The 12,900-nt window shown below is 38.9% G+C and overlaps 1 long non-coding RNA gene across 1 annotated transcript; it reads left to right on the top strand.

Moving 5' to 3' along the window:
* Positions 1 to 1,968: 1,968 nt before the first annotated feature.
* LOC120411734 lies at positions 1,969 to 11,733 on the top strand. The gene is made up of 2 exons (XR_005604236.1): positions 1,969 to 6,330; positions 7,822 to 11,733. It is a non-coding gene; the product is annotated as an uncharacterized LOC120411734 (long non-coding RNA).
* The last annotated feature ends 1,167 nt before the right edge of the window (positions 11,734 to 12,900 follow it).

The following is a 12,900-nucleotide window of genomic DNA, read 5'->3' as shown; positions in this document are numbered from 1 at the left end:
CTGCAAATATTCGAAGGTTAGAAATGATGAACAAAAGGCTGAGGGTTTACTTTGCATGCAAATAACTAATTCATCACAAATCCATAAACCAATTAGTAATGAACTAATGATATTGCTTAACAACTGTAGTTTTGATTAACATATAAATAATTTAGGTGAGCATTTCTTTGGTCATGCCAGTTTCTGCTATTATTTACTAGCCTTGTCATGACTGCTCTTAGATCACATGCCCCTTATAAAACATTTCCCAATCTATTGCAAGGACCAGTTTGTTTTAATGCGCTCAGTTAACACTGCTGGAGCTATTAACAAGCTTATTAGCATAATCCATTGTGATATATCATTGTATAAAAGTTCAGCTCTGCAACTGAATGGGACTGGAAAATGGCTTTGAAGATTTTATGATACAATAACTATCCATTTGATAAGCAATTAAAAAGATATTCTGAGACACTAAGAGTGAAGACAATGACAACATGAGGAAAAGAGGAGGGGTTTGAGAGCAGAAGCTGCTGCCTGGTATGGGAACCATATGAGATGTGTTGCTCCTGCTCCTTAGCCACAAATTGCACACTGCTGCTGGGCTCAAAAGCTCCAGTAACAAGTTGGGCCTGACTTTGTCTTATTCAGTAAGGGAAAAAAAGAACAAAGCAGTTTAAGGTTCAATATCGTCTGCCATCTCACCCATGATCAATTTCTTGACCTCTCAAAAGAATGTTTTAATACACAGCTGAACATCTGATTTTATGTTGTCTTTTTGCTTCTCTTAAATTTCAAATTCCTTTTCTTAGCTGTTTGCATTATCCTTTGTGAACTTCTGCAGAAAGAAACAGAATAAAGGTTACTGAACACATTACCACACATTATTGTTCAAAACTTGCTCTGTATAATATGGCTGTATTGAGCTTTTAAAAATGAACATTCAATGAAAATAGCAGCATCTCTATTGTGAAAAAAGTAGCTCTTCAAGTAAGTGTTGCTTTCTCTGATATGCAATAGCTCTGATATGCTAGTACTTTGTTCAGTTCAGTTCTGACTCTCCAGGGATTATTTGACCAAAATGTCCATTGTCCTTATAATAAGAAATATTCATGATATCGTTCACCTCACATAGAATTTTTTACTAGGTTATTTCAATATCTTACATACATTAATTTTTTCTTCCTCCTGATATGCAATGGAAGAGAAAGCTGGTTTCTGAAGGCACCAAGATGGAGAAAATGGAGATTTAGTTTCCAATCTTACCATCGTTGCCAGTTTCTTACACCAATTTCCTAAGACTGCTTTTGGCTTTTTTAAAACTGGTATCAAAATAGAAAGCTTTTCAGAGTCTTCTGGTATTTTTGCATGAAAAACATTTACATCTTAAATGAAAGGTGTTACATGGAATATCTAAGGCAATAAGTTTTAAATAATTTTTCTTTAATCCCAAATCAAGTTGCTTTAAGAGGGGGGACATTATATTTTTAACTGTTTCAAATTTGATATATTTTTAAACAGTCTAAAGAGTTGTAAGACAAAAAAAAGCATACCCAGACTGAACCACTTCCTGTTTAATAATTCTCCCCACAAACAGATTCCAGTATCCTTGGGAAAGCAGGTCAGATATGCTCCTGCCCGCTGCAGTCTTGTGACCAACCACGTTTACAAGCTACCTCAGAACAGGAAGGACTAGAGTTTATTTTGACATTTGCTTTGAAGTCATCTTCCTAGGACACATTTTTAAAGCTATTTTTGTGGTTGAAAATCTAAATTTTGGGGAATGAAAATTTGGACCAGAAATTGTCAGGTTTTTAGAAAAATGTGGCTATAGTTCTGTTGTCTAAAGAACAAACACTATAAGAAAATGTTCTTGCTGTTCAGCTGTGATAATCAGGCACATTTCCTCAGAGGAAGGCAAGATTAATTGTGGTAGATGGAATATTGTTTTGCATTTACTGAATACAGAGAACACTCAAGGAAAAAAGTCCAACAGGTAATGGGACTCTTCTTCTTCTGATGAGGGTGACCAAAGCTGCTGAAGTAAAGGCGAATTAGCTGGATCTTTTACAGGTTCTGGTTATTGATAGGTCCTGGGAGAGCTTCTTAGAGTTGTTCAGAGGTTGTTGAGGAAGAGCTGGCCTGAGACTGCCCTTATTGCATTGTGTCCTGCACTGCTTTTGCACCATCTGAGAATTAGGAATGCACAACAGTGAACTAAAGCCACCTTTGTCTGCTAGTTTGAAGTCTGGCATCCTCTGAGCCTCCCTGAAACCTGAGGACTCAGGCCTTATATATCTATTTGTTTGCCAAGAGATTGGATGATATATAGGGCGTCATCATTTTAAAGCGGGTTCAGACTCAAAACTGTGGGTTTCATTTGAGTGCGATGTGAAGTATCGTATACCTCTGGCCAAGGAACTGCAGCTCATTTAATAGATAAATTGAGATGAGAAAAATGGCACAATTTAAATATCAGCTATCAACAGGAACAGGGGAGGGGGAGAGGATAGAGAGTGAGAGAAGGAGCCCAGCTTCTTTTATTACAGCCATCTTAGTGCTTCGACAACAGGTAGCAGTATTACATATTCCCTTTCCACTTTAAAAGCTCTGGTAATTTCCTTCCTCATGTCGGGGCAATTTTATTCATTGTTTCCTTGCAGCAGTGATTGATGTTCTGAGCTGCTAATCTCTCTGAGTGATAACTATTTTCATGTAAGTCCATGAGTCTATGACACAGGCTGCTCGGCCAGGGCTACTGCTGACTACTTATTTTGTGCCTCATTTACATTTCAATCTTGGCCTCATGAATGTAAAACCTAGGCTGCAAATTAATAACAGGAAGAATATTAGACTGCTCCAGAGTGGGGGAACAATGCAAATCCACCAGAGCGCAAGGCTTTACCATTGTGTTCCGGGAGGGACTCATTTATTGGCCGGCAGTGAATGACATTACAGAGAATGGCATATCCAGAGTGACACAAATTTATTTCTGTCCCCAGCGCTCCAGTATATTTTCATAGAATCAGGGGGCTATTTGTCTAGGGACAATTTAGTTTCCATGAAAAATTTAAATGGTTTCTGTGGAGATAGTGGAGTGAAATTTAATTTGTTTCTCATTTACTACAGCAGGTATGAAAAGGAGAAAAATTGGATGTCTGATGGGCTGAAATTGGTGCTGTCCCTCCCCACTATCCCCAAAAGGCCTGTGGGCCTATATCATAGAGATTGAGCAAGACTACCTCATCCCTCCCCTTAGAGAATGGTAACCTTAAACCAACTTACAGAAAACCTTTGGGGAGGCTGCCAATCACCCTGAAAACAACATTTCCATCGATCCCCTGTCTGTGTGATTTATGGCTTCATTTTACGGTAATTGAGAATTAGTGAGAAGATTAGCAAGGCTCAACACTTCACCTTGATATGCACACTAAGCACCGTAATTTGTCACTAAGGGATGTCGGACACTTTTTTAGTTACACGGAGTTCCCATCTAATTGAATTTGGAGATAACATGGAAATTAATTTGACACAGGAAAATTTTGAATACAGCCATTTCCTCTATTGTAATGCACAATACTGGGCCACATTCAGGGGCAGCTATATTGATCCTGATCACTTTCAATTGTGGCCAGCTGAAGGATGGAATACACTAAATCTTATTTAAGCTCATATGAAAGCAGTTCATCTGCAGCAATCTGTGGCAGATAAAGAATATTACCTTTCATTTTGTCTGACTGCATCAAGATGAAGTTTTGAAAATTTACTTCTTGCAGCAAATATACCAAATGTCTAAAGTCAACAGTTACAATTCAATTACAGACCAGCTCTTGTGGGCTGTTTACAGGGTAATTTGCTACTTAGGCAGCAAATGAAAATACTAACTATACTCTCTGTGCATAGAGAAGTTACAGCACACGGAGAAGCCCCAAGGAAAGACAAAGAAAAAAGATTCCAAACTTCTCAGCAATTTAAAGCACTGCACATTGGATTAGTCTTGTTATAGCTTGAGTGGTTTCATACACAATCATTTTTTGTTTGTTACTGAGCCATTTTGTGGGAAGTTTATTTTATCTTGGAGGCTTAGCATCAGAGTCACAACGAGGGGAAACAGTACAGACTCTTCATATCTGAGAGATGCTCTAACACATGACTTACCTACATTTACATTTTTATATTATTCCAACTTTATTTCCTACAACCCCCTTTTATGCTGTACTTTATCCTTCAAATAAGGACTTTGGTTTCAACAAACTGCTTAGAGAGATTATTTTTGGAGAAAGGTGGCCCCTGCTGAGAATAGTGGAAGCAGATCTTGGCACTTTATGCCAGAGGGTGCGTGGCAGGGATATTTATGGGCATTCTTTACCAGACCATCTGGCTTGCTTTGTTCATATCTATTTTGCTGATAATTGGCCTGAGATGATCTGTAATCAAGATATATTATCCACTACCTATTATTATGACATGACAGATTTTAATCTGATCATCATTACGTTGCTGTTTGGAAAGACTTTTGAAAGGTTTAATCACAATAGTTTAAAGATGTTATTTATGCAACCCTGTTCTGTAGTCGTGGGTACATACTTGATTCTCTGAACATTGAGGACATTCCTCAGTGCACAGGCATCAAGAGATGGTACTTAATGGTCAGAGATACGTAGATGTGGTCAATAGCTCTAACCTGGACCTCTGGAGATGTGGCCATACAACTTGGAAAAATGCTATGCTGAAAGCATAGCAATGACAGATGACAAATGCCCTGAAATTAGTGATGGCACATGACGATTGTTGTCAGCACTTTACATCTCTTCAGTATTCAGTCTCCTGTAGCTGTGTTATTTGGTCTCAGGAGTTCATCCGCAGGTAGTCTTTTGCAGGAGATGATGAATACCACTACTGCAAGAAGTCAAACTGTCAGAAGCTACCTTGTGAATTTTACTCATTTTATAGCTGGAAAAATTGCTTCTGAAAATAGCAATTTGACAAATCTTATGAACAATGTGCACACTGCATATGTAATTTTGTTATCACATTTTCATGGGTTTTCACTAATGTAATATTAAAGGGTGTTAACATGACAGAAATATCACTATTATAATAAGCTTAAAGGAATTTGGATCATTTTAGCCAGGATTTTCTTTCATATTTGGATGTCTTCTGGACTATATTAGAGACACAGATTTGTCCAATACAATGAAAAACATATTAACATAATCAAAAACTTAGTAATACAATAAAATATCCATACATGATTTATAAGTCAAGTTATAGCATCTAGAAAAAAAAATAGCCTTGTCTTCCTCTCTGAATAACAAGCAGTAAGGTATGATGTCATAGTTGTCTGTGTTTTTATATCTTCATGAAATTAATTTTTTTTTACTCCAGAATTTTTTTTTTCACTGCCTGTAAAAGTACTCACTTAAAGGTCTGTCCATTCCAAAACAAATTAGAGAATTTTTATTATTAGGTCATAGTTCCACAGATGTTTGTATCTTTCTGGTTCAGGGCTGAAAAGCTGTAGTCACTTTTCTTTCTTTTTCTTTCTTTCTTTCTTCCTTTCTTTCTTTCTTTCTGAAGAGAAGAGAAAAGAAAAGGAAAGGCAAAAAGAGGAAGAAAGAAAAAAAATAAGGAAGAGAAAGAGCTAAAGTATGGAAGATTGAAAGAGTGAATGACTGGAAGAAAACAAGTATGAAAAAAGAAAGAAGACAGAAGATGCCAAACCTATGGGGATGACTGTGGTTTTACCTGGAGTTAAAAATGTACTCAGTGTCTGAAGTCATATCACCTTAGGCTTTCATATTACTAGTTTTCAGAAAATGATGGTTACATACAGAGGGATTCAAACTAATTGAGTGTGTTTACTTTCAAAATGGCTATCCTCAACACCTTCACTCTGTTTTTGCTCTAAGACTGCAAGTGCTTCTGTATCAGACACACTGTGGTCTTCAGTCATGGACTTCCCTGTGCCTTGACACTTATAAATCTGTGTGTGGATGCCAGAGAGCATTTTGGTTCGAAGCATCACCAACGCAAAGCAAAGGAAAGGAACATTTAAATCCCTTGAGAAATTGGACACAAGATTTACTCTTAAAACGTGATGATAGTTCATAATTTTGAAATACAGCCTTTCAAAGCAATTGCTTAGTGGCCAGAACCTTCCCAGAAAGTAGGATTTCGTCCAATTTTTGCCTTTGCCTGAAGAAATTAAATTCCAAATCACTCACCTTATCACAAGAATGCATACTGGATGTTCTGTGCATGTGTACTTAAACATATTGAATGCATTTTCTAGCCAAGAGAGAGCAAACCCGAGCGTTTCTATCACCTAGACTGAAAATGGATCCATGGGTAAGGAGGAAAGGGTTCACTTTGTGAAGTATTTTTGTTTTCTATACCAAATTCATTAGTTCTCCAAATAAGGTTTCCAATTTTTACAGCAATTAAGTAGTTTACATGTATTTATCCAGCTTCACTATAGAATTTTAATATTTGAAATGTAGCATGAGTCAACGTGGCAATCATCTATTCTGTGTCGAAATCTTCCCTAAAGAAGACTTGCCTTTGGGAGGTATGTTCAAAGACTTTAAAAAGTGTATGCATAAAAGTGTTCTGCTTATGTTACTAAAGATGATGCCATAAAAATTTGCCCTTGGAGTGGAAGGTGATGATCTTTGCTAGGGTGATTAGATCTCCTATTATTCCTCCGAGTTGGGAAGGCTGCTAAGAATGTGCTAAAATGTGGTAGTGAGTGGTGCAGATAGCCCCCTTATCTGACAACTTAAAGCTATATTTTAATCTTGGCCAGTGCCACCAAGAGACTTAGAAATAAGGAGAAAATCTTTAATATAAGAGATAATTTAATTAAGCCTCTTGGAAGAAGCAGAGCACAGGGACATAATAGCTAATGCTGACAGTCTTGCTGATAAGATGTGGACAAGGGGGGAAGGTTTTAAGATAAAGGTGGAGGGATTTAGATTAGATACAAGAAAAAAATTCTTTGCTTAGAGGTAAGTGAGGCACAGGAACAGGTTGCCCAGAGAAGCTGAGGATGCCACATGCCTGGAAGTTTTTAAGGCCAGGCTGGATGGGATCCGGAGCAACCTGATCTAGTGAATGGCTTCCCTGCTCATGGCAGGGGTGTTTGACTTAGATCATCTTTAAGGTCTCTTATAATCCAAGCTTTTCTATGATTCTATGATTCTTTCTCAGCCAGTGTTTCTTAAATAGTGTGCTGTTACAGCATTTTGCTGTGGTCTAGTTGAGAAGGGCCATGGCCCTCATGTTGTCCGTTTTCCACACGAGGTGCAGTTCAGATAAATTAATATGAGTACTCTGATTTGAAAGCCTGATTCTTAACTGTGTTTGCAGCTTTCTTGTCTCTATTTTCTCAGCATCACCCAATGGCGTCTAAAGTATGAGATAGGATGAACTCTCTTGTTCAGGCTCTGGACTATCCAGTTGACCGTTTTGTGACTATTTGTGATGAAGGAAAGGTAGATCTAGATACCATACCTAATGATTTATAATCCTGTAGGATGTTTTAAAGCTCACCCCAAGCTTCTAGCGTAACATTTAAGTACAGATTCTGTACTATTTTGGGGTTGAATTCAATCCACATGTAGATAGGCAAAATTCTTTTTACTTCTATCAACATAGTTGAATTGCTGAAGGGCCCACAATTTTTTCAAGAATCTTTCCTAATTGTCAGTGTTTGACCTCTGCTATGAATGAACAGCTACAAGGGATTAAAATGAACTAAGGAACCACAACCTTGGCTGACATGATCCCAATTCTAGAATAAAGTGGCTCATGTGTCTTTGCTATTCCTCCTTTCTTTAGGGTTTTGGCTACTGAAATTAAAATGAAAGCGATCAGATATGTGTCATACTGAAAGATGTGGAAGATGCTGGTGGAACTGGAAATCTAATAGCCATATTGTTCTTCCAAGGACAAGTTCAACAGAAAGCGCTAAGGCAGATGTCTCCACTCCCCCTGTTCAATAATGGTCCTTCATAAGTTGTGTGTTCTAAAAACATCTTCAGGTTTGCAAATGCTCTCTTATGCACTAACTATCCTGATTTTCTCCAGTCTGGGCACTGCATTTCAACATCCCTGAATGTCCCTGTTGTTGGGTGACTTTTAATGTTATCCGAGAGAAAATAGGAGAGCAGAACCACTCGGGCCATCCCTTGCCAATGCAAATTGTTCAGAATTCAGGGACTGCAACTGAGTTGTGCTCTTCCTTTACATGTGAAGAAATTACCTGTTATTAAAAATTACTCTGCAACAGTAAACTAAAGAATGACAATCTGTGGGTCAGAATGAAAGAACAAAAGTTGCAGAAGCACTAGGAAGCAATGTTAATTAGAAAAAAGAACAAAACTAACTTAACATGCCTCAGAGCTACAGTGGAGCCAATGCAAAGAAAAAATCAAATACTTTTAACTGAAGAAATTTGCCTAAGATACTCTTTAAATGTAATTATGAAATGGGACATTGTTTATCATCATGACTAGGGACTTTACCTATCTGTGCTAAAACGTATGGAAGGGCTGTACTTCTGTAATTACTGCACCTGCCCAGGAGCAAGCACTTCTAGGATGGACATTGGTTTTGAAGTAGAAACGATCCATTATACTTGAGATGATATGGTTTCCATCAGTTTTACTCCATTTCACTAGATCAGACTTCCATGCCTGTGTCAGGCTCCAGCATTGCAAAGACAAAAGTCAGACCTGGCTTCTCACATACATCTTGTTTCCCACAAGGCATGAACTGGAGAGTTTCAGCTACCATGGGCAGCAGGAAAGCTGTGATTCTTCAAGGAACCTGCTCTAAAGTGGCTCCTGTCCTTCCCTCCTCTAGCTGTAGTGACTTTTGCCAGAGAAGCTGGATATTGCTCCTCCGTGAAGGGAAGGGAGCATTAGGAAGGGAAGATTCTGAGTAGTCTCTCTCTGCCTTTCCCTGCTCTTCCACTTTCTGCTGTAGAGAATGTGGGTCAGTTATCTCTCTGCTCTACTTGAGAGCAAAAGCTAAAAAGAGGACTTGTTCCCCTTCAGAGAATTTCTCAGATGAATGAGAAACTTCCAGAAAGAGCTCAAATAATTGTGTTTTCAACATTTTGGATGAAAAGAGGAATTAACTTGAAAACCTACTAGTAACAAATATTTTTCTATAGGTGTTAAGATAATGCAGACTTGCACAATGACCCAAGTCTATAAAGCACCAAACTTTCATCCCTCATGAGATGACTTTCAATGCTCCTCAGGTTCACAGCAGATGCTGATGCTTTGTTTCACTGTGCTTTGCACCCTGAATTTCTCAGGGACTATGAAACAACCCTTTGCTTGATGGGAGCAGTCAGAGGGGGATGGGGCTGAGCAGCAGGAGAAAGCGTAACTGAGAGACTGATAGAGACATCCTGACAGCTGGAATGGGTCATCAATAGATCCATCATGCCAGTAATTTGCAACAAATTTAACATACATCACTTTAGTCAGGCCACGCTGTATCTGTCTTGTCACAGCATCAGAGTGAATAACACTTAAATCGGGTGTCACCGTTGACCTCTCTGACCCTGGAATTGACACTGCTGTTTGAGCTTGGCCTAGCTGGCAGCAGATGTAGGGAAGATTAGTACAAAAGGTGGGGGTGTACTAAAGGAGGACAGAGCATAACAGTACAGCTTAACCAGGCAAACAAATGGTGTCCCTGGATTTTCTCCCAGTCCTGCTTTGCTTGAGGAAGTGTTGGCATTTGTTTAGACCTTCTTGCAGCATTCTTTAGTACATTAACTGTGTATATGTTTTTCATTTTGACTGATTTTATATGTATGCATGAAATATACATATGCAATAAAATTTGTAGACTACGAGGTGACCAGCATGGAGACTGAAGTCTGTCATGGAGACTAGTGAAGTAAAAAACAACAGTAAAACTAAATTGTCATCTTCCATGTTTGAAACATGAGATCCAGCCTGAGACATGAATGGATGCTTTGATTCTGTTGCCACTTTCAGCATCTCAGTGCAGACCTAGCCCTTTAGGAAATGATCAAGCTTCACAAAAAAGTGTCTCAGTTAAAGAGGAGGAGAGACCAAGACCCTCATCAAATCCCAGCATCCTGTGATGGCTTGGGACATGTTAAAAAACCTCCTAGATTATGCCATGGAGAATGAAGAGCCTCCCAGCAAGCACAGTCAGTCCTGGAACTTGGGGGGGATATTCTCCTGATGTCAAATCTGAAGACTGATTTAACTCAGAACTTATGAGCAAGGCTCACCAACCAGCTAAACGACACATTTTCATCCGTCCAAGAGAAGCTGTTTCCCCCATTTTCAATCTTAATGAATACCTTCCATAGACTTCTATGGTTGTTTCTACAGACTAGCATGGAAGTGACTACAAACCTGTTAATTCTCCCTGGTGCTAGAAACGAGACACCCTCCACAGCCAGACGGAGTCCACTGAGTCTGCTCAGCATTTACTTTTGAATCAGCACACGATAGAATTACACGATTTGTTTGCTCACCCGAAAGGCGCTTTAGAGCCATTCATGGTATGTGTGTGACTGGATGCTGGGTGGGCTTTTCCCCTGCAGGCATTCAGCCTTCTAAACAAATATGTGGCTGTGGGATAAATTCGGATTTCTTTTCTTGAGGCATTGTTCTTAAGTGGGTGACTTTTAATTAATGGATTTTGAATGGTAATAAAAGAAGAAGCTGTCTTTGAGCAGGTAATTGGAAGTCACAAAATTAATATGTATATGACTTGTATAATAGTCTGTCTTTTTTTCTGACAGTCTGCATGATGTTTGATATCTTGGTTAAACTGATTTATCACATCACTAAATATCCCTCAACTGGAAGAACAAGAAGCTCTTTGGTTATTCTGTATGTCCTATAATATTCATATATAATGATGGTTTGAAGGTGGAAACATATCAAAAGTGACAGAAATAATAAGAAAATTATAAAAGTTTAGAGAAATTAATGCTGTATGCAAGGGAAACAATTTTTTGTTTGTTTATGCATTATTTTTTGGAAAAGACTGGTAGTAAAGCAGAAGGTATTTTTCAGTTAGTCATCCAGAATGTTAATCAGATTCTACTTGTCCTTATTGCCTTCTGTGTGTGAAGCTGACACCCCAGACACCCACTGATACCACCCTGAGCTTCCCTCTGTCCTTTTCAGGATGGGGCTTCAAAGGATCTGAACTAGTCTGTCTGGATTACACCAAGGGCTACTGAGGGCAGACTATAACATTATATCTTTAGAAGGAATCGTGTCAAAATTACTTGTGTTTGTAGTCTTTTTATAGTCAACAACTGAATTGGTGTACACTGTGTTTGATTTTCTGTGTTGCTTGGACAGAGAAAGGCAAAACAAAAGGAAAAGTCAGCACCTGGCAAACCACATTTTGCTCTGTGTTTCCAGGATTCAAGAGCTGAAGGAAAGTGAATTTACTCCAGGAAGGTGATGACCTCAGCCCCATTACCCAGTTGTCCTATGGTGCACTGTGAAGTTGTATTTCAGAGAAGCTGGGGTCATACAAATGCAGGCATGAGGCACAAGTGAGTCCACATACAGTTCATAAACATATATGAACCGGGCTTAGCCATGATGGACAGTCAACTTAACCTTTAAAAGAAATTGTTTTATAGTGATCTGTTTGCACTGTACTTGAAACTGCTTCTTCCCTCATTATTTTTGATGTGAAAGGAGGAATGAAAAGAATGTGTTTGACAAAGGACCTTTGATGCGTATGTGTGGTGGTTTGGGGGTTTGCTGGTGGATCCATCAAGGAGTCATGATGGGGATCTGAAGGACAGTTTGAAACTTTCTCTGGACTCTAGGCAGCCCTTGGGAGTGTGTAACAGCTATTCAGGATAGGAGGTAAGAGGCAGACAGCACAGGTGCTAACTCTATGGTCCCCTTGGTGTCATCAGCTGCAGTAACTGGCCCAATTTACCTGTGTGAGCTCTGCGGCTCTTCGGTGATTTTTTTCTGACCATCACCATATTTCTATTACTGGGGAAAGATATTTATTAAATTAGCTGTGAATACTGTTAAGTTTGGAATATATGAGCACATAGATTTCTTTTTTCTCCAAGGGACACCAGTCTTAGACCTAACATTTAAAATTCAAGTATAGGAATACAGCCAGAGTATCTCATGAAATCAGGATTTATTTACTTCATGGCACCATTTTGCCCTTTGGCCTAGTTTCCTTTACTGGATAAAATTTCATGTAACAGATTATGAGTCCTTCTCAAAAAGGAGGCAATCCACCACTAGGCTTTCTGGCTATTGTGCACAGGGGCAAGATGAAAGTGATAATATGAAACATTTTCATTCTAATCCCCATAATGTACTCATATGACACTACCTCAAGGAAGGTATTCACTTTTGGGGGGAAGATATGTGTGGCTATGATTTTTTTCAAATATGTTATTAAATAGAAAGTTGTTAAAACAGATGATCCAATTCTTGTGGTAGCTCTACTCTTCTGGCCTAATGTGGGTAGGAGAGAGTGCTAAGGTATTAATAGCATCATAGAATCATGCCTTCCACTAGACCAGGTTGCTCAAAGCCCCATCCAATCTGGCCTTGAACACTTGCAGTTGTGTTTCATCTGCAGATACTGTGGGCAACCTTTTCCAATACCTCAACACCCTCACAGCAAAGAATTTTTCCCTTATATCTAATCTAAAGTTACTGTCTTTCAGTTTGAAGCCAGTTCCCTTGTATCGATACATGCTCTTGTAAAAAGTCCCTCTCCAGCTTTTATGTAAGCCCCCTTTGGGTACTAGAAAGCTGCTATAAGATCTCCCCAGAGCCTTCTCTTCTCCAGTCTGAAGAACTCCAACCCTCTCAGCCTGTCTTCACATCAGAGGTGTTCCAGCCATCTGATCATCTT

The sequence above is a fragment of the Corvus cornix genome, chromosome 1 (genome assembly GCF_000738735.6).
Source record: "Corvus cornix cornix isolate S_Up_H32 chromosome 1, ASM73873v5, whole genome shotgun sequence".
Taxonomy (NCBI): Eukaryota; Metazoa; Chordata; class Aves; order Passeriformes; family Corvidae; genus Corvus; species Corvus cornix.
The sequence above is the reverse complement of the archived record's forward strand: the minus strand, read 5'-3'. Positions and strand labels throughout refer to the sequence as shown.